Below are 23,132 nucleotides of genomic sequence, written 5' to 3'. Positions count from 1 at the left end.
CTTGGTGGGGATGTGGTGAGTGGTGTCACACACCTCTGGTGCAAGGAAGACCTGCTCTCAATGGGCAGCAAGCCTTCCTCGGGCTGCTGGAAGCTCTGGAGAGCTGAGCAATGCCTGCCCAGTCTACCAGGAAATTTGCCTGACAGAGGAAAACTGGGTCATAAAACTGGTTTTATGTCTCTCGGCTGTCTCAGCCTTTGCGTGGTAGAGCAGGGAATGTAGTGGGAAACCAGAAATCACCTTGGGCTGCTCCCTACTAGCTATTCTTGGCTGTCAGAAATGTCCCTGAGGCTGCCCTTGGTCAGGCTGAGGCGTAAAGTAGTTCTTGAGTCATCAGGGGTTTAAGCAACAGCAAAGTTTGTGTAAAGTCTGCTATTTCCCCTCTTGTTCCGCACCAAAAGTAGCTGTAGTGGACCAGAAATAACAGTGCCCCATCAGTTTTGAGTGTCTTGCTGTTAGATCTCCAAACAAGCAGTCTCTAAGTCGGAGATCCTAAATTTATTGCTTTAGCATTCGTGCGCAACAATACATTTGGGGTAATTTTGTGGCTCCATTTCTGTGGTGAAGAAAGTCTGAAGCGAGCTATGGTAACCTGAAAACTGCCCACGAATGTGCTGTAGGGAGGAGAGGGAAAGGATTTTGTTTGGAGAAAAAAAAAATGATGAAAGCAAACATGAGCCAAGACATAAAGTCTCATTTTGCTCCCATGTGCTAGTGCTTGAGCAGGCTATTGTTCTGGACTCAGAGATTGGTTCTTAATTATGTTGAGCAGTGAATGGTTTGAATTACAGCCACATATTTTGGTGAGCACAAGCCTGTTAAGAATTTTGGCTGGAGAACAGCTGCAGGGCTGCTCTGAGATCACAGAAGGTGGCTGTTGCTGGGGGTATTTTCAAGAATTAAGAGGCGTATGCGCTGCCACCTGAAGTCCCATGCTTGCATACTTTATCTATGTCTGCCCTTGTCTCTATCCTGCTATTTCAATCTAAAATAAAACATCTTGTATTTATTGTATCATCACATTTAGACACTACCATTTTGGAATCTCCTGTGGACATCATCAGATCCAGATGTTTCAAAATGTCATCATCCATACACTGAAATGATTACAAATGGAGATATATTTCTGTAAGCTGTTGCTATTCAATGAAGATTGCCAGTTTCCACTGGCTTGGAGGAGAGTTTTATTTTTAATGGGGTGGGGATGGCCCCAAGTTCAATACTGCAGATTTTTAAATTACACATATTGTTGCATGAAGCACAAGTGGTTGCACTCTGTTCACTCATAAATTTGGAGTGATTTCCTAAGAGGTTGCTAATTTTAACATGTATGGGTTGATTTTAATATTGGGATTATACAGTCTGATTACCTATCTCTATCTGTAAAAAGTGTGATGTGAGTTCAATATACACTCTGATCAAGGTGTTAAAAATTCAATTCATTTTCTTTCACATCAATCCATTTTCTTAAATTGTCTGACAACTATGCTGGTATTTATATGTACTGTATACAGTTCTGTCTGGCTTGTGAATGAATACTGCTGCCCTCTACTGCAACAAATATCTAATTCCTGCTCAAAATCACATAGTCTCCATTCTAAATGTGCACAAAATATGGGGAAATGAGTTCTATGGATACCCAGACATGAACAGAGATACAATAAACAGCTCATGAGTGACAAAGGTTTATGCTGACCTCTTTAGCATTGCTCTAGCTATCAGGACAGGACTAGAGAGGGCTCCTGAAGTGGGGAAAAGCAATGAAGTATCACAGCTTGCTGTTAACATGCCTTAATTAGTAAAGCCAGTCCACATTTTTAGACTTTCCCCACTGGTTTCTTGTTTGGACACAAGAATAGTGAGTCAGGGATTCTAATGTCACATTTTTGGACATTGAAATGATGAGTGCTAAAATTTTAGATACCCTTCTCACTCCTGAAAATGGCAATTATGAATAAAGCTTGTAGCTTTATTATGTAGCTTCAAGGCATTATTCACAAAGTTATGCAGTCAAGTGTCAGACCTTTGATCCAGCAGCCCTGTTGTGAATCTTGGGAACACTACGAAAATGGTGGGAGAGCTCTGTCTTTCTTACAGCTGCTTAATAGTGGAAATCACTTATTTTTTGCTAGGGAACTGTAGTCCAGTAACATCACCTAAATGAAAGTGTCTCGCTCTTTATTAACAACAACAAGAAAATCTTTCAGGAAATTGAACTGGGCTCTCTCTTAAGTGATCATCTTTTTGCCAATGCACTGCAAAAGCACCTCACTACTTTTCTCTCCATTCTCTGGTAGAATATCTTGATCAGGTGAATTTTAAAACTGTATTAACCTAATTGTTGATTCGTGTTGTCATACACAGCACCCTCCTGCCCTATCCTGTAACATGGTACCTGACTTGGAAGCCCTTTGGAAAGCAGTGATCTCTCGCTATTTTAAGAATTTTGTCTTACTCTAACATTGAATGAACAGCAACATCCTGACATAAATCCCTTCTCTACTGATCCATACCCTTTGAAAGAGTGAAGAGCCTGCTGTCAGGGGCAGATGCATGACCCTGGTTGTGCTGGTAGGACAAAAATGAAAATGCCACTTGTTTGCTTATGCAGGTCAGAGAAAGTTGCATCACTTCCCTAAGAGGTGGGTTTAGCCCAAATGCCTATAAGTTTATATGTATATGTGTATTTATTCAATACTGTTTATGTGTCATTAGCTAGTGGTTATGATGTCTTAAAACAAATAGCTGCAGATCATTAAAATACAATGTTGTATGGAGTAGCCGAGTGTGTGTCATTTACTACTGCTCCCAAATGGCATGTTCTCTCCAGCTTCCAGGCTTTTTAACCAGAATCATTCTTAGGATTATAAAACAGTTTGCTTTATATTTATTTTTTTTAAAAAATATATTTTTAAATATATATTTTTAAAATCCAGATCGAGCAAAAGGCTGAGAAAAGCTCTGTGTGCTTCTGTGCACCCTTGCTATTTACTAAGACATGATGCCACTCAATTCATACATTAGAGGAGAAGACACAAGGGGACAACAAAGGGATTGTGACTATATGAAGACTACACAACAGTCACATGACTCACATTGCAAAAAATTATGATCAAAGACTCTCTGACTGAAGAATATATAGATTTCATTCAGAGAGTATATATATATATATGTATATATCTTCTCATTAAGACCTTTCTGTCTTTACTCAGAGTTCAGATTTTTCATTAGATTCCCAAACCATATTGTAATGATCATCTGGCTTTTTCACTGAGTAAAAATAAATAGGCTTAAAATGTACAGTGTAGAGTTTTTCATATGCTCCTCCTGTTCCCAAGATTTAAAAAAGGCGGTTAAAAAAAAAAAAAGGAAAAAAAAAAAGAGAAGAAAGTCGTGTTTGAGCCACTGGGTTAGAGATCTACTGATGCCTTACATACAATTGAGGAATTATTTAACTGTCTTTGATGGCATGTCTATGTCATGCTTATGGCTCAAAAACTCCAAAAAGAAAGATAATATCTGAGACAAATAAGCCCTCAATATTGTAAGAGCCTTTAGGTAAAGCTAATTTTGAATTGTGTCAAATGAAATTGTATTTGCCTTTTGTAGAGGAACAGCTACTAACTGTACACAAAATTAGTGATAACATAGCAGAAGCAAAAAGAAAAACCTGAATTTACATATGTACAAAATAATATGAAATTAAATAAAGAAAAATTTACACTTCAATGAATTTTAATCTATGCTTACAATGGTGCAAAGAAAATCACCTTTGCTGGATTTTAGCTTTTCATAATGTATGTTAGACTTTATTTTGGAATGTTGAAAGAGGTGCTGCAATTTTATTGCCCTGAGTGTTTCACCTTGCAGTCTGACTAATGTTGATGATGTCAATAATTCAAAGTCATAATAGATCCAGAAGTTAGCACATTTAGTTTTTTTTTTTTTTTTAAGTTAGCTCATAATTTATACTATCTCCCATATATTTTCTCATGGATCTAGTGATGAATCTATGATGAACTTGCTCTACTTCCTAAACAGAAAAACTTGGAATTGTTAGGAGCTGCCAGCCTGTCTAGATTCCAAAAGCAACAAGATTGGAAGAAATTGGTAACCCGTGTGTGTGTGTTATCACAATTACAAGTGCTATAACAATATTGTTTTCATAAATACCTACTGCCAGGTTGGATAAATTGTGCTTAATAAACTGTAGACACAAGGAATTAATCAACAGATTTTTCATGTGAGTTCTTCATGTTATTATTGGGCAACATATAACAGTTCTTGGGGAGGAAGGGTTGTTGATACTGAGAAAAATCTTTCTTTCAGCACCATAGGTACATATCTTATGGTTCTGTGAGAAAAGAGTTTCTGACAATATATTATTGAAGTTAATAGTACCAAAAATCATGTGCAACCATAATAAAAATTTGGAGGATAAGAAAAATCCCTTGCTGAGTTAGAGTTGAAGTTAAACCTTTGAGGTCTGGTGTCTCATGTGTAACTTACTATGTGATCTGCTGATTCTTAACTAGAGTCATTTGGGAAGGATTCCTCATGTGACAAAATGGAACTACCCCTCACATCTCTGCTGGAGACTTGATTTCTCTCAATTGTTCTTGGGTAGGAATGAAGAAAAGAATAACTTAGCAGTATGTTTTTGTAAACTCTCAAGCTTAAAGACTCAAGCTAAAACATGACATGGGTTTTCTGTTAATCCAGCACATGATTTATTTACTCTAAACAAGTCTGAAGCATGGGAAATGATTTCCAGAGGACTGAACATGGTTTTTCTGGATGAACTGAAAAATCTTTTTTTAATGAAAGACCTGTGGATTGAAATTGTTAAGAGATTTTCTTTCCAATTTAGATATCTGGCTCAACAGGATCACTTGGCCTTCTCCTCAACACAATCAAAAAACACAAACCACTGAGCATATATACATTAATCAAGTCTTACACATTTAGTGGCTCATAAGACTGTGAAAGGAACATTTCTTTCTTTCTTGGACCCTAAAGCACAAAAAAGTCAAAGAGTGTTTTCATCTCACCAGCTAACAGCTTTCTGTGTTCAAGTAATAGAACTGATGAATAGGATCTAGCAAAACTTGGTAGCATCATCTGTCTATAGAAACCTGATGCCTAAAAAGATATGTCACTTCATTATGCTATTTTCAAAGAAAGCAGAAAGAACAGAAATGAAAGATTTAGAATTTGGCAGTTAACTAAAGAAAAAGGAAGTTTAAATATCTTCAATCCTGTGTTTTCTTCGAGAATGTCATCTGAGCAAAGGATATAGAGGATGTTCTCAAGTCAATAATATCTTCATTTAAAATTATACACCCAAGTTGTGCAACTGAAGAAGCAATGAGTTAAACAGTGGGATAAATCACCAAAATAAGGAAATGAACATGGACATTTAGAAATTTATACACTCAGTGGCAACTAGATTAAGAATGAGATATTGCTTCAAACATATTAGGATCACAGTCAAGAAAAGTGATTGTAAACATTGCTCAGCAGACAACGAAACATTAATGCACTTTCTGAGTTGATGAAAGTAATATAAAGTAATTTACAGTTTATTAAGATTTTTTTTAAAGTACTAATAAAAAATCTGAATCAGGCAAGAGTTATTTTTTAATAAAGACTACAGAAGTCTGATTTTCAATTTACATAGCTGTTATAAGAAGGCAGCCATGGTGGTTTCTGAAAGAACTGATAATTTTTTTTAGAAATATGTTTTGTTAATATAATAGTCTCTCTTCTACGTAGCTGTCTTATTGTAGCTGAAAAGTTGCTGAACATATTTCAACATGAATTAAATGTCTACTGACATTATGAAGTAAAGCAGAATTTTTATTCTTTCCCCCGACTTTGTCTCTCTTTTAAACAGCCCCCACCCCCCACCTTTACACCCCAATTATTTTAGACCAAATTTTGCACATAAAAACCATCAACTGAAAAAAAATCCTGCAGATTCATGCTAGTGCACTATCTATTCAGTGTAATTGTAATCCTGTTCCTGCAGTTTTTTATTGTGTATTGATTCCTTTTTTTTCCAAACAAGTTTGTTGCCCAGCTCTTAAGAGAGGTTAGGAATCCATGTAAAGCTACTTTATTGCTTGGACCATTCTGCTTTGTTTTTAAGTAACTATTCACTAAGAATTTTGATGATTGCAGCTTGGTCTTTCCCTTGATTTTTCACCTGACTGTGATTTCTTGCTTCTAGATCTTGCTCAGCAAAATTACTGTAAAGAGAGGGAAGCAATGATGTGTTTTTCTTAGTGATGTGTTGTTGAAATTGCTGCAGGAAATTTCCTCAAAATTTGTTTTTGTGATTCATGTGGTATTTTTGAGGTATAGTACTTTTTCTCTTTTCTTCTATTCCTAGAATCTTCTTCATGCAACCAGTGTTATACACTTTCTATTATTCTGCCTAATTATTTGTAAATGCATTTTGCTTTCACTTGATTTATTTATTTTTCCATTTCATTTCATTATTTCATTTAATTTCATTCTGTATGTGGCAGTTCTTGCTGGCTGTTTCGTGGGGTGTTTTTAGATTGCTTTTCTTCACGGCACTGGTAACAGTGATAGATAATCATCTGACTGAATCTCCTGGTGGTGGCATCTTGTGAACTGCTGAGCATTTTATGTGTGCCAATGAGGTGTTCAGTTAAGTGAGTATGAATTTCTACTTGGACGAGTGCTGCATACTTACAAAATCAGTGGATTTAATTTTCTTCCTGAGGTGAACTGGTATCTCCTGACCTTGGAGTTCTGCCTTAGGCTAGGAACCAGATTCTCCATGGCTGTTATATGCAGTAGGATGGGAGGCAGCATAGGCCAAGAACAAGGGTGAGGGAAAGTGTGCCACAGCAATATTTGGACTAGCAAGACTGAGATCTGAGGTTGTCTTTTTAATCCTTGGCTATTCTCTCTTCTTCCTTATGTATGTAAAATTGCAATTCAGTGGAAGACTGCAGCTTTGAAGTATTGCTAACTGATCTCTGAAGTGAACAGCACAAGCCAAAACTAAGTGACTGGCAGGTGGTCCCAAGTTTTCCTCCCAGAGAGCTATTTAATGTATGAGACTTTAAGCAGGGGGCAAAGCACCAAAATTTATTTAATGTATTACCATCTGTTTGGTTTGGTAAATGTGATATGAAACAGAACATCCTTTGCAGGTTATTTGCAAGGTGTTTGAGACATCAGGTGGCTTTTGGGATACTCTAGATAAAACATTTTATAAGATGCAAGTATACTGGCAAATGAATGTATGCTTAAATAAATACCCAACCCTAAATTAAGTAGAAGAGCTTGAGGTGTTCTGACAGTGGTATGGAGCAGAAAAAAAATTCGTCAGTCCTACCATTTTGGACTTCGTAAAGATGTGTTGAGCTTGCTGAGGACTGGTTTTAACTCCTTCTGTGATGCCAACTGCTGCAACAAATGCTAAAGCTCCGTTTAAGTATGGGACAAAAGAGTAATAGACACAGTTTTGAATTAAGGCTGTAAGGGGATTTGGGTTGAATATTTAAGATGAAGTCAAGTATTTGTACAGGAAGCTGGCCATTTACCTTCCTATGTTTATCCCTCATTACAGCCTAGTTGTATGCAGCAGACGTTGAGTTGGCAAACTGTACTTTTTCAGAAATTTTAAGTGGACTTACTTTGGCACTAAAATACCATATTGCTTCATTTTGCATGCTTGAGTTGTTCAATTCCTGGCGGTAAAAATTTCACTTTGGGGTTTTTGCATTCATTCCACTTAAGACACAAAAATTGTAAGTGGCTATGTCTCTCCTGGCAGACTATAAAGAGAGTGACTGGTTCCCCCATTTCTCATACACCAACATAAGGTCTCCACTAAACTCCAGTTAATAGGATTCCGCTGATATAAAAGTGGTGTGAAAGTGGGTTGAATCTCAAAATGTATTTGCAAGTTTAACTGAGATTGATCAGATTTGGGTCTAATGAAGTACAATAATTATGTATACTTTTGGCAACATTTGTCTCCTGGTTAATATTTTTATATTCAGATGCTATATTACTTACAGATGTTTTCTTTCTGCTCATTTTGCAGATTTCTATTTTAAAGCAATTTCATGTAATTTTGCAAATATTTAGTAAACATTACAATACTGCGATTTTTCAAATGGTACAAAAGTGAATAGGTTCTTTTAAGTAAAAATCTTATTGCACTGTAACGTCTATTCTTTCTTGTTGCTTTTAATTAGCAGAGCATTCTTCATCTTAATGCAATTATATATTTTCTTGTAGATACATAACAGAGAAAAAATGCAGCTAAGTCCTTTGCTTACATTACAGTTTATGAAATTATTCCTCATACCAGAGGGTAAATATTTGAGCTTTGTATTAAAAAAAAAATAATAAAAAATATATATATATAAAATAATATATATATAATAATATAAAAATAATCATTTCTAAATCTTATCCAAACATTTGTGTCTTTCCATTGTAATACCCTGCAAAGTTTTGCTAATATTAGTGCATAAATGGACATTACTCTTTTATTAAGAATCGTGGCAGACAGATCGTTTCAGTGGTGTTCTCTGTTAAGAAGACATATTCTGTATATCTGAATGATTAAACTAGCACTAGAAACACATCCTTCTCTATCAAGCCTTTCAGGTTGACTGCATTTGGGATTCATTTCCAAGTCCACCACGTTTTTTCAGTTGAACATTAAAATGTCAGATAGAAGGAACATAATTCACAACTGTCTTGGGGTTTGATTCATCTGCCTCTGACATCAATTTTATGCCAGCATAACTCCATTGAAAATGATGATATTACTCTAGTGCTATACTGGTTTAATAGAGTATCAAATTAGGCCTTAGGGGATTTTCTTGGTTACTTCTAATTTTCTGATTAAAGCAGAATTATTGAAAGTCATAAAATCCATGTAACATTGTTGCTCCACTGTGGGCTATCTACATCAGAAACCTCACTTCATTCTGGGGCTTAAGGAAATTCCCATCTGGCCTCAGCACACTTAAGGTACATTCAGTCAAACACTTCAGTAGGATCTTTATTTTTTAATTTGCATATTATTTTAACCACATTCCACAGTCTTGCAAACACAGTGCATAATTATGTTCCATATATTTCAGATTCTTAGGCAGATATGAGGCACCATCTACAAGTCCACACTTCCCTAACTCATCCTTCCTCTCTGTGAAGCCAAAAAATAGCAGATTACTAGCCTATATATATGTATATATTCAGGATTAACCCTTTGGGTGGGAGAATTTACTATTCAGCATTCATGTCCTGTTCCTTGTACCTTGTTGCTGCCACCATAGTTGTTCTGCCACAGTGTAAGGGCTTTCCCAGAGGATTATTGTCATTCGTTGGACCAAACTGATACAGTTGGAAGAAGAAGCTAAAGGCTTTTTGATTTATTTTTATTTTATTGGCACTTCTGCTATTCTTAGCTTGCCCTGCAAGATAAAAAAATAATATATATATATATATAGTACCTCCCTAAGCAGAACTTCCCTCTCTCCAGGCATCATCTACCCAGTGGTAGGTTAGTCAGCCGCATGGCATGAACAATGTGACGGGGCCAGCCAGCTGCAGTTCCCACCCAGCTTGTGTCTGCGGGAGGGCGTCTCACTCCACTGAAGCCTGCCTGAATGCACGTAGAGTGTTTGCTCTATCTGGTGGAATCAATGAAGCATGTGCATTGCTGCTGCTAAATAGTTCAAAATCATGAGTCAGATGTTGCATTGTTCAAAAGTCATGCAACTGCAAAGAACTTTTTTGGGGGGAGGGGGGTGTTTGCCCCTTTTCTATGCTATTCTAGTCCTTGTTTACAGTTTTTTTCCCTCTGCAGTACAAAGGGTTAAAAGTGAATTATCTGTTAATGAAAGCTGAGTATTCCACAACATTACATGATTCAAAAAGCCAGACCTTAACACCACCACCAAAATACTGGGGGGCTTCAGGTTGGATCATAAGAATTGGCAGCTCTCTGGCATGTTCTTTGGGATTGTTTGTGTTTTCTCCTCTGGGAGCAATAGCATTCTTTGAAAACATTACATCACTTCTCTCTGGAAGGAACAATTACTGATGGGCAGCTTGTTGCAAAACAAGCCAGGGAGTTTTCAACAATATGTCGTCCATTTTACTTCACACTGCATCACAGACACTGAGCTTTCCAACACACCATCCAAACCGCCAGTACAGCAATGAAAGGAAATAATCGATGTAAACAGAGGAATGACTGCATGACCTCTTATCATGTTTTGAAGACGGTTCAGTCAGGTCAGGTTTGACTCCTTATTATGGCTTGTAATTCTGTATGTGCTGTCTGACAGAGGGAAGGAGGACAAGCACTCAGTTCTGAATGTGGCAATCTAAGAGCTAATGGCCTCAGTTCCTATAAATTAGTGTAATGAGAACAGAAATCGTTCTTCAGCCTTTGCCTGGACAGTCATCGAAGTTGTCTATCTTGGAAAGTCAATCCAAAGTAAGTATTGAAGAGTGCAGGATTTGTAGGGAAAAAGAGAGGTCTTTTATTTCTTTAGAGGCTAAAATCTGGAAGTGCAGAGATCTAGGAGATATGGAAAAAATGTTTTATGGGGGAAAAGAAAAAGAAGAAAGAAAGAAGTTTATTTAATTTCAGAATAGTTCCTGGTATGCTTAAGTCCTGAATGAAGATTTATGTTGGTCCTACTTGATCCAAACAGGTTGCTTCTCCTTAATAACAAAGCTTTCTTTGAGAATGTTTAATGCATATTGCTGCTGCCAGATACAACCTTGTACTTTTTCTAGGTTTTGAAATAGACTGGGCAATTCCTAAGCTTTCTTTGGCATGTGAAGATAATTCATGTGTTGGACTACACAGCAACTGCTCACCCAAAAGCACAGGAGGCCCGGGTGATGTAGATTAGGAATAAACAAAAGGAACTGGAAATTTCTGTGGAAGTGATATTTTTAAAACTTTGCTTCTGTGTTACTTGATGGAAAATATATTGAGTAAAGCAAATAGTCTGTGGAGGATTCTCTGCCTTTGATTATAAAAAGGTTAGTTTTCTTATCCCCTTATATGCGTATGCAGCAGATAGCATAGAAAACACTGATCTTAGTCATGGTCTTATAAGAGGGAAAGAAAAATGTGAGAATTATGTAATAAACCTGGATAACATACTCAAAGAGCATTGTCATAGCAGTGGTAACAAACACAAAAAAGAGAGTGTTCAAGCTGCCCTGTGTCATACAGAAGCATCTTCATCTACAACTACAATAATGCTCTGCATTTGTTCCAAATCTCAGCTCTCCTATTGGAGGCTGCAGTGCCCCCAGAAATAGCCTTTTAAAAGCCCCAGGCTGATCAATGTAACTGCTGTCCCTTGAAACTTCATGCCAGCACTGATGTGAATGGAGGACATTCCAGCAACATGCCTGTTTCCATGGAGCGCGTCAAAGAACAATGGAGCAGAAGACAAAACTTGGATGAAGCTACCCCCAGGAAAGGTTTGGTTTTGTTTGAAAACTGAGACAAAATATACATAAACGAATAAACTGAAACGGCTGTAAATAGCCTATGAAAACATGCTGCAATAAAATTGTTTAGAATTCTTTTTCATTAAACCACTTCACATTTGAGAGGATGACTGGAAAGGAAGATCCTGTATTTTTTTAAGAAATCCACAGGCATTACAGCAAATGAGGGTGTTTTCCAGTTCAAATATTTTGAGTATTTTTAAATGTTTGCACAGGCTCAGGATTTTTGAGCCCATGTAATAATCTGCAAAAAATCCCACCATTTCTTTCTCTGCTGAGACTCACCACATGGCATACAGTTGAAAACACTTTGCTTTAGCAAGAGCTGTTGTGTGTTTAATGGGTTGCAGAGTAGGCGGTACCACTAGCCGTATGTGGTTCCTTATAGCAACTTGGATGAGAGCAGATAAAATTTATGTCCTGCTTTCCCAGAGCAAATTGTATGTCTCTGTGGCTATCTAAAAGGAAAGACCACTTCCAGTTTAGCCACACAAACATAATCTCTGTGTATTCTTAAATTTATGAGTGGCTACATTAAAGTGCAATCAGCCTGGATTACCAAAACTTTGGGTAAGAAGAAGGAAAAAAGATTTGCTTCTCGTTATTTTTTCTTTTTTCTCCAGAAGTATGTCTGCCTTACTCAGAATTTCCTATACCTGGTTCTTTGGTGTCTGTGACCACCAACAGAGCTTCCCCAGCCCTCACAGTCTGGTTTAAATGTGTGTGCTGTATATTCTCGTTGTCCAGAGGGCTCTGGTAAAGGCATTTATCTGTTAAATGACATGCAGACTGCCAGATTCAACAGATGACAGCTTAAGCACAGCACCAGTGACCACCAATGGTGTGGTTTTTATTTTGAGTATCTTGCTCTTCTTTTTTAAAATTGTCATTACTGACTTTTTTCCTCAGCAAGCTTTTTGCTGAGTTTTTGAATCCTTCTGCTCTGTCCCTTATTAAGGACTGATCTTGATTTCACGTGCACTAATTTTGTGCTGTTCCCCCTCTAGCCTTCAGCAATTGCTTGTGGTTTGTACACATATGAAATGAAAAGCAGGAGTTTGGGAACAAATGGGAGTAAACAGGCATGAACACAAATATGTGCCTTTTCTCTCCCTCTCTCTTTCTCACCTGTTGGCAATTTGCTAACCTTTTTTAAATTTAAGAAATACAGCAGCTTAGAAAATAAAGTGATCACTACTCTCCCATGTATTCCTTTTCCTTTTTACAGATAGAGGCTGGTACATTTGTGGAAAGGAAAGCAGGTTGTGACACAGGGATATAACAGAGACAGTCCTGAGTCATCCAGCCCAGTCCTCTGACATCAGCAGCAAACAAGTCAGGTAGGTCCTTTTCATAAACTCATCAAGCATGCAACTGTTTGGCAGCATTGTTGTCCAAAGAACTCTGTCCTGTTCTGATAAAGCTGAATGCAGTGCAATCTAGTTTATTTAGGGATGGCAAACTGCTCATGTAGCATGGTTTGAGAGCTCCAGGAAATTAAGAAGTCAGACGGAAGCAAATTTGTACAGTGCAAATGCATCCTTCCACAATTCTGCATATCACCACAACAGTTCTTAACGGGGATTTTCTTAGCAAACAACATATGCAAAGATAATAACCACCCTGCTGATACTGGCAGATATCCTCCTTTCTGATGGACTCAGTTTCATTCACATGCACAGCAGGGGGGAAAGGATTATTTTAGCATACTTATTTTCTTTCCTGGTTCACATCATTCGCTGAGTATGTACAAATCGGAAGAATGCCAAATTGTTTACAAAAGATCTGAGGTGATTTGAGCCAAAAGTATCAGTCCAAGTGCCCTTAAACTTTAGGGGTTTTCTGATGTGGCTTTGACTCCAAAAGCTGTGACTCAGCCCCGTCTCTGCACCAGAGTGAGTGCCAAAAAGAATATTAAGGACAAAAGCCCCGTTCTCAGTTGTACTATGAGCTCCCAATGAATGCAAGACATGAGAAATCACCCTGACTCTGTCAGCGTAAAGCTTCCAAGTCACAGGTAATGTACATCGTAAAGTGTTTTTGCTTTGAAAATCATACTAAGACCTTATCTCCTTCCCCTTCCAGATCACCCACAGTTGTCATTGCAAGCTGCCCACACACCTTCATTAGAGGTCATCTGTCATTCCCAGTATCATTCTGAAAGTGTAGTTGCCAAGACAAAAAATCATTTCAAACAGGTGCTTAATGTCAAAGATACAATCCGTATAGTTAGTATCAGCACCTATGTGTTTACTAAATGCCTGCATATTTTTATGAATCTTGGCTATATGTACCAAAAAGATGACTTTGTAGAGATGTGGAGATCAGACATTAGAAGGAGGCAATTCTGTGCTAAAGAAAACATTGGGAGGTACATCATTGGCTCTGACAGAGCAGCAAGGTACCAGGGATGCTTATGTAAAATGTTCAAGCCAGTCTCATCATCCAAAATGAACGTGTGAATCAGAGGATATTGTAATGACATTTTCAGTACTTCTTTCTTTCCACTTTTTTTTTTTTTTTTTTTTCCCAGGTCTTATGTTATATGCAGATTGAAACTGCTGAACAGACAAGTGGCAAGGAAGAATTTTGAAGTCAATCAAAGTAAAATAAAGAGTTTGGTGATTTCTGATTATATTCATCCTCAGCCATCTACTGCCTGTATTTTTCTTAAATATTCCTGAGACTAATGCCTTCCTGCTCAGAGAGCTGAAATCTTCACCCATATCTTTATCATCACCATCTTTAACAATGGTCAACTTCTGTTCTTTAACTTATCTAAGGCTTGGTCACACACAGCTACAGTAGGTGAAATTCCATCCTTACCACTACTGTTAGAGTCAAACCTTCCCTGAATTCTTCCACTAAGTTATCATTTAGAGCACTAGAGAAACTTGCTTTTTCTTCATAGTGTCAAAGGACAAATTCAAATCCACATTTTGATTTATTTTTTTTTTCCTCTCTCAACCTATGACTGGAGATATACATTTGTAACATTATTCTTCTAGAATTCACAGTGATGATGTTAATTGAAATGTTCTCTTTCAGCAGCCTGAAAACCTTATTTTTCCTCATTCAGCTCCATTCTCAATACTTAACCCTGTTTTTAGTTATCTCCCTTTGAGGAGGAAGACTAATTTGTGATCGAGAATTCATTTTTACAATTATCTTTTTTTATTATTATTATTTTTTATTATTATTTTAAAATGCATTGTGATGATGGTCATGATATACATGTGTCTTAGGTTGACTCCACAATATTATTACTGTTTATTGCTTCTGTCATCTTTGATTTCCCTTTCTGTTGCAGCTTTCACTTGTTGAAGCTTGTCTTAATTTCAGACCCGTATTCTACGACTTACACATCTGCTTACCTTTAGTCATCTGTGTATTCCCATTGATTCCAGTGAGAATACACACATAGTTTAAATTAAGCACACGTGCAAGATTTTTTGAATTAAATCATGGGAAATAAAGTCTACTTGTTGTTATTTTTACTAGATTCAACAGCTAGTGGCTTCTGCAGTTGGCTAAACCTGCAGAGATTTAAAAGCCATTGTTACAGAAGAAGACAGTAGGCCTAAAATCAGTAAGATTCGAGAAAAGGTCTTGACAATATTAAGAAGGTAATTTTTATAACAATAGTAGTGGTGTGAGCTTTCATAGTAAGAGTTGTTCCAAGACAGTAGACCTGGCAAAAACCCAACATTTTATTCTCTCTTCTAGAGGCAATATTCAGATCAGATACAGTTTTCCTCCTTTATATAAATCAGTGTTATCAAAATTATGAGGCCAGAGGGTAGGGGAAATAGTAGTTTGTTACTTTTGATGGGAAACACCCCCAGTGTAACTAGTGCTGGGTTGTTTGGTAATCATATAGGACTTCTGATTTTACATTACCTGGAAAACAAGCACCTGAAGGACACTAGAAATTTCTGAGTAAACTTCAGGTGATTTTTTTTTTTTTTTTTTTTTTTTTTGGTATATTTGCTTCATATTTAAGCTGTTACAATGAGGACTGGAAACTCTCAAATTTCAGTCTGCATTAAGTGGCTTTGTAACTGCACTTCAATTAAGAAATAGACTTTATAAATGATTGTCATATAAATCACATTCCCTGTGATCTGTAAAATTATTTGAATGAATTTAAACCATTAAAATTACAATCATTATCATGATTTGAAAAGACATATATAAAGCCTCTTATATATATTTATAAATATATATATATATATTTTCTCTGCTAATACATGCTGGTAGCAACTTAAAGACATATGAGAGAAAATGAAAACTGTGGGAAGATAATCCAATCACTGCACTAAAACATGTTATGCTGGCACATCATAAACAGAGGTCTCAAAGTATTAACAATCCCAAGGGACAGAAATTCTGGGCTACCACCATCTCTGCAGCTCTGTAGCTAACATTTGCATTATTTACTCAGCCAGGAAAACCTCTCTGAAAGAGCAGGATCAGAGGGCAACTCAGATAAGGGCAGATGTGAAGAGGTGGGAGGTGGAGCCCTGCACAAGGCTCATTGCACAGAGCTTTCCCCAGGGGGCTGCTCTGATGCCCAGGGGCTGAGGAAAGAGTCCCTGCAGCTCTGGGACCCTGTCAGGAATAGAAACCCAAAAGCCAAAGGAAGAGAGAAAACAAAAACCAGAGTTAGTGAGAAAATTTAACCTAGCATTTCCTGGTAGTGTCTCCTGAAGAGAGACCTTCAGTCAGAGTCGTTTGGCTGCACAGATGTATATCATGTGACCTCAGCCTCGGAAATCTGTAAATTAGATAAGCTAATTCATTTCTCTGCTAACTTAGAATTATGTCTTTGAGCATGCATGATTTGCAGATTTTCTTCCTATGATCTATTTTTAACAATTACTTTACATTTTAGAGAAAAAAATTTCCTCCTTTTCTACCTTTGAGCTGTTAGTATAAAATAACCACTGTTAAGGCAGGTGGTCACAAAAACCCACAGGAGCAAATGTGCTGAAGATCCAAGGCCACTATCCATTATCTCTGATATTTTACAGGCAGGGCAATAATGACTAGTATGATCTGCTCCCTCTCCAGCATGTATTTATATTTGCCATGTAGTAACATACATTTCTTCATTTTTCTGTGAATATAACACTATCTGCAAACCATTTTTGTTCTCTCTGAAATGTTCTAAACATTGACAAAGAAACAAACAAACACAAAATGTATGCCAAAACAAGCTGATTTATGGTACGGAGAGAGCAAATAAGCTCATGTCCATAGAGATCTCTTTTATTACTTTTTTTTTTTTTTAATGCCACATGTCTCTTCTCAGTTATGAAGGAATAAGAATCATCTCATGTCCCAGTAGATTAGGGAAGAATGAAGTGATGTGCTTATCCCAAATGGCGAATACGTGAAGAGGTGGAGCATGGCTGTGTTGTTACCAGCTTTGTTTTTACAGGAGGGCCTGGTGTTTGGAGAGTTTTCTTCTACACCGCAGCACTCATTTATGTCATGTATGAGGGGAGAGCAATTGCTTGACTACAAACAGATATATTAGGTAGTACCTGAAAGTATTCAGCTGTTTTGGACAGTGTCTGGAGCCTACCTCTTCATAAAACTCATCTTTATCAAGGCTTGGGAATCTCCCTTTGTAGTGTATCCTAGAAACTGTCTGTAAGCCAAGACATTCAGAACAACCAAGAGTATGAAAAGGCACTTAAAGGTGCACATGATATACATGCAGGCTGTATGGGGAGCATTTGAAGGAACTGAAAGACTTGGCAGAAAAAAAGCATCTTGCCCCAAATTAAGGGTACATGGGAGGCTTTTTTAACCTTCGCTCTGGCCATTTGTACACAATTTTATTATTTACTACATGATTGAACCAAAATTTGAATTTGCCATAGCAACCCAGGCTTCAAATGGGGCATAGGTTGCTTTCCAAAATTACAGCACCTCCTTAAAAAGGAGCAAAGAATAGTGCATTATGTAATCTGAGCTCTTGCAAAATGTTATTAGCAAAATATGGTTTTAATAAACAACACGTTTTCCCCAAATTTTTGAGTATGTTTAATAAGGAAAGGTTGCAATTACAAAAAAATAATTTTATATAAGTGTGTGTATATATATGCATACATATATATGTGAAATGAGCTAGCTCAGCTTAATCTCTTTCTGAGGAAAAAATTAAAATGGCGGACATACATCTGGCAATGGTAAAACCAAGGCCATGTGGGACATTTTCATGATTTGGGTAAGGGTTTCTGTGCCACTGCTTTCCTGTTTCACTGTAAGCAAAACAAAACAGTGACAGGTCGTACATTCGTTGATGCATTTTGCTGTTTCCATTCAATCAGTTCTTTTGCCAGAAAAATAATGGAGCATCCAGCAGATGACATAATTGTGCATAAATAAATATTTATTCAAATCCCCTACTTGCAGTCACTTCCCCCTAACAAAATACCAGAGTCAGCTGGATTTCTGGAAAGCAGAATGTGTCCAGAAGTTTTCCTGGGTTATGCAGAATTATGCTTGTTTAACTGTCTTTGGAAGGCTTGTATGGATATAAATGTGTGTGTGTGTGTGTGTGTGTGTGTGTGTGTGCGCGCGCCTGCCTGCCTGCCTGCCTGTGTGTCTATCTAAAGGCAATATTCTGTGATGCAAAATGCTTGGACTTGAACATCCTCTTCACTTTTTTTCCTGCAATCCTGCAATTCCCAGCTAGACATTACTAACAAGGTTTATCCTGAGCATAAGAATACTTTTTTTTTTTTTTTTTAAGTGGATATCAATTTTATATGAGATGTATGTCCACTTCTCTGTAAGCAGAGCTTGAAGAGATTCAACCATGTGTATGTCTGGCATCTGGCATGAGAAAAGAGCTATACAGGGAGAAGCAAACTTCTCACCCTCTTTGCAAATTATTTCTTGTATTTAAAGTGACAATGAAAATAGCGTTAATCACAGCTGTTAACATTTTTTTAAAAAAGGTCAATAACACAAATCTTGTAGCAAACAAATGCTGCAACAGGTGAGATAACCCACATCTCTCCAAATTTCTTCTGAGATATTTAGGAATTTATTTTTCTTGTGAGACAAGTAGAAGCAGCTTCTGCACCTAACTGTGAAGAAGCTCAAAGCTTCTAGATTTTTGAATTGGTATGGTATTAAATGCTTTCTTTCACAACTCAGGCCAACATAAAAGATAGAGGAAACCTGGGCATGGTGATTGTCAGACTTACTTGGATGTGGTACTTAGGGACATGGTTTAGTGGGTAATATTGGGGGGGTGGCAGTTGAACAGATGACCTTGGAGGTCTTTTCCAACCTTAATTGGTTCTATGATTCTGCTTCTATGCATCTCCATTGTCTGGTCTGGGATTCTAGTCTCAGAAGAAATGTTTTTTCATGAGCTTAAAAGGCCGGTGGAGAGACCTATTTTGGAGCTGTTTTTTGATGCAATGCAGGGTGCACGAGAAGCATTTATATGGAAGACTCATGGATGACAGGCTTAGGAAAGCTGACTCCTATTCCTTGCACACATGGGCACAGTTAACTTGTGGTGCACACACCGGCCTTACTCTATGGAGTCTTTAGCTGGTTCAGCATAACCAGTTTCAGACTTTCTGTTCATTGTAAGCAGAGACCTGGGAATCAACGTAAGCATTTTGGCAGAAATGCTTGCCTTTTCTCTTTTGTTGCTAGTCCTCTCTTTCAGGTTGTTAAAAGATAATAGTATAGCATGCTTCAACCTGAAATATCAGCTTCCCATTTCCAATTCATGAATATTAACTGAAAATTTCACAGGATATAAGCACACACTATGGATTGGCTTAAATCCATTAATCTTATTTTAGATTCCCGTGAGTTAATGAAAAACACAGCAGGCTTGAATTTTGTTTTCATTTTTAATCTAAATATATTATTTGTTTTGGCTTAAAGTGAAATGTGAAAAATGCTGATACAATTTAAAAGAACAAATTTAAGTGCTTTCTGAGGATAGCAAATGAACCTTAACAGTGAGATCCTGCTGTATGCGGGGCTTTATAATCACAATGTACAAGTGCTTTACTGGGATGTAAGTAGAGGAGTGTAAAAGTAGTTACATGTCCAAATGTGTGTAATCCAAGATGATATCCAGTTAAAAATGGCTAATGCATAAGGAAAAAATTATTCTCAAAATCTAACAGAATCAGCTTATACACCCATCCAAGATTTCTAGTGACATCACACACCATGAAACAATAACATCTAATAAAACTAGTTCACTTCAACAGAAGTTTTAAGGTATGTTCAGAAAGACCTTCCCTCATCACTGCTGCCTGACTTTAGCCTTGACATCCTAAATCTGAGAGTCATGAGTCATTCACTCCTTTTTTTTTTTTTTTAATTTATTGTTCTACCTCATTGAACAGCATTTTTGCTTTTCCTTCTCAGCCTGCACCCACAACATGCATTAGCCATACCAACAATGTGAAATATTTTATGTAAAATATTTCCCATATTCACTGGAAAATACCAGAAACTGATGCAAGTTCTGATGTAAGTTTTCAATAAAATAATTAAATTAATTCCTAGCTAGCTAGGAGCAATACACATTGTATTTCAGAGCTCCAAAACTCCATGGCTATGGGCAGAATAATTTTGTAGTTTTCAGAGCATGTGAAACTCAGGAGACAGAAACATAAACTGCAATTCTGGGAGGTAAAATGAAATATCTATTAAGTGTATGTATCAAAATTTGTCTTCTCTAAAAGAGAATGCATTACAGAAAGACACTTCTGTTACCTGATATATGGTCTTTGGGGGAAGCAGTGCTATGCAAGTATTACTAGAAATGTTCTGTTCTCACCCATACACAAATGCAGAGTATTTTTTCGGCCTTGGTCTTCACAGAAGTTTTATTTAAATTCTGTTTTTATTGATGCTAAAGGTCAGGACCCCACTCCATAATGCCATTGTTGTGCTATTCATAAAAACTTGCTTGTCTGTACTGTAAACTCCATGGGACAAAGTCTGTCTTTCCAGTGGTTGAGGGCTGTGTGCAGGACAATAGGAACAATGCTGGAATATAATCAATGCTTAACAATATTAACAGTGCCAGTAGATTCTGTTCTGGTCCATGTAATTGCAAAGTGTGTCCAGATGCTGCAATGATGCATACCTTGTAAATGCATATAATGATAAACAGATAATAAAGGTTGAATTAAATAAGTCAATGGTTTTGGCCTTGTTGTGGGCTGACAGTTACAGAGTGTACATGAAATAAACCATCACCACAATTAGCACTGATTGGCAGTCTACCATCTCAAAGGAGATCCAAGATATTGACTCTCGCACTTCCAGGAATGGTCCCTCTGGGCTGGTTTCAAACCATTGACAGATTGGTATAGTAAAGCCTTAATGAATAATGCCCAAGCTTTTTTCATTTGCCAATTAATTAATAATTTCAACTTTGGAAGCTGTCAGTACATGCCTTTCTCCTAAATTATGATCAACATATCTATTTATCTCATGATGTCCCAGGCACTACACAGCACATCCTGTAAGATCAGAAATACATCCAGCCTGGAAAGAGCTATTTAATTCTATGTATGTAGAACCATTCAATCTACGATTCATCTACAATTCAATCAAGTCATCAGGAATGCAGGATAGATGTTGACTAGCTTGTGTAAGATGTACCTTGGATGTGACAAAAGATTTCCCATTTTGTAACTCTTCATATTTCAAGTCTCCTCTGTAAGAACATTAATCTGTTACCCATTCTGAAACTATAGATGATAGAGTTTCCACAATGATATCAAATGCCTTCTTACTGTTTAACATAAAAACCAGTACTTCTTGAAAATAGAATTATGTTCCTCTAGGGGTCCACAAGATTCTGTGATGGAAGGGGCAATGACAATTAAAAATATTAGTCATTTATTAGTATTCCCCATTTTACTGGTTTCTTTGAATTACAACACTAACAGGCCTGTTTGGAAAAAAAAAAAAAAAAAGGAAAGGAAAGAAAAAAAAAGAAAAAAAAGGTAAGGAAGGGCAATCCTAATATGAGAACATGCCTTTCTTTTAGGACATTGTACTAATGGGTTGGAGTCTGATATAATAAAGGGATCTAGAAGCTGGCTGAATGAAATCTGAGACAAAAAGGAAGTTATTTGTACTAAATAATTAACTAAGGCACTTCACCAAAGCATTCCTTATTGACCTTATTGCTCTGTATAAGTACATTAAAGGAGGCTGTAGCGAGGTGGGGGTTGGCCTGTTCTCCCATGTGCCTGGTGACAGGACGAGGGGGAATGGGCTAAAGTTACGCCAGGGGAGTTTTAGGTTAGATGTTAGGAAGAATTTCTTTACTGAAAGGGTTGTGAGGCATTGGAACGGGCTGCCCAGGGAGGTGGTGGAGTCACCATCCCTGGAAGTCTTCAAAAGACGTTTAGATGTAGAGCTTAGGGATATGGTTTAGTGGGGACTGTTAGTTTTAGGTCAGAGGTTGGACTCGATGATCTTGAGGTCTCTTCCAACCTAGAAAATTCTGTGATTCTGTGATTCTGTGATTCATGCATCCTAGTGAAGTACTTACTTGGGTGAAGAAATCCTCCAAGTTCCACTTCTTGCACATGTCTATACCATCTCTAAGCCATCAATTGTCCACAGCAACATGCCTGGAAACACTGCTGTCAAATGTGCTTTATTGCCTGCTGCCCACCAAGGTCTGCTTGAGGATCTGGACCCTGTTTTCTCCTAGAATTACATTTTCGAGTGTGTTTGACACAACAGACTGTATTATAACGAGTGTGGAGTTCAAAACTTGGCACCAGTGCCTGCTCTTTTTCCAAAGTCAAGTGTAAAGTCTTAGGGCCCTATTAATGAAAAATCCATTCCATAGATGGATCGCAGAAAAAGGAGGGCCTCAAATTATGAGCAGGATCTGTTATAAAAGCCATGTGTTCATGTAAAAATATGATGGAATATGGGCACTGAAAGTTACATGTGGATTTCACTAGATGCATAGGGATTCCTGGTATGCACATAAATTTATATATTGTACTTAAAGGCACAATGCAAAGGGTCAGAAGGCTGTAAATATGTTTCCTTGTTGGAAAGTCAGGAGATAAACAATGACACGTCAAAATCCCTGAAAATCAAGGTTGAGGCCAAACTAAAGCTTGAAGTATACATGAGGGACATCCAAACACAAGTGTCCATGCATGGACAATAAAGATAATTGTGAAAGAAAATGATGAAAGATAAAACATGATATCTAGCAAATCTTGCCTCTTTTTTTTTTTTTTTTCTTTTTCTTTTTTTCTTTTCCCCCTACCTAATATTATTGTTTCTAAAGACTGAAACCAATCACTCTTTTTTGACATACCAATCACACTTCTTGAAGAAACTGGGGACCTGTTAATAGTTTGTATGTTTTATATACATATCCATATATATGTGTGCATTTGACATATGGTATGGGTGTAGTCAATATTGATTATATTTAGAAAGAAGTTCTAAAATATAAATGCATACTGGGAATATGTTAGAACCAAAGAACTAATATTCTTGGTTTTCCCAATTATCTTGGCATACTCACTAAGTATGCAAGCTGG

The 23,132-nt window shown here is 37.2% G+C and overlaps 1 long non-coding RNA gene across 1 annotated transcript in view; it reads left to right on the top strand.

Annotated features, from left to right (window-relative positions):
* LOC137855959 (uncharacterized) overlaps positions 1-21,671 on the top strand; it is a 41,383-nt gene extending 19,712 nt beyond the window's left edge. The window contains exons 3-4 of the long non-coding RNA XR_011096089.1: positions 12,770-12,881; positions 14,075-21,671. This is a non-coding gene — a long non-coding RNA (uncharacterized lncRNA). The remainder of the gene's footprint in view (positions 1-12,769; positions 12,882-14,074) is intronic.
* The last annotated feature ends 1,461 nt before the right edge of the window (positions 21,672-23,132 follow it).

This window comes from Anas acuta, chromosome 4, assembly GCF_963932015.1.
Source record: "Anas acuta chromosome 4, bAnaAcu1.1, whole genome shotgun sequence".
NCBI classification, from domain to species: Eukaryota; Metazoa; Chordata; class Aves; order Anseriformes; family Anatidae; genus Anas; species Anas acuta.
Note: the sequence above shows the minus strand (reverse complement) of the source record. Positions and strands in the feature narration are given on the sequence as shown.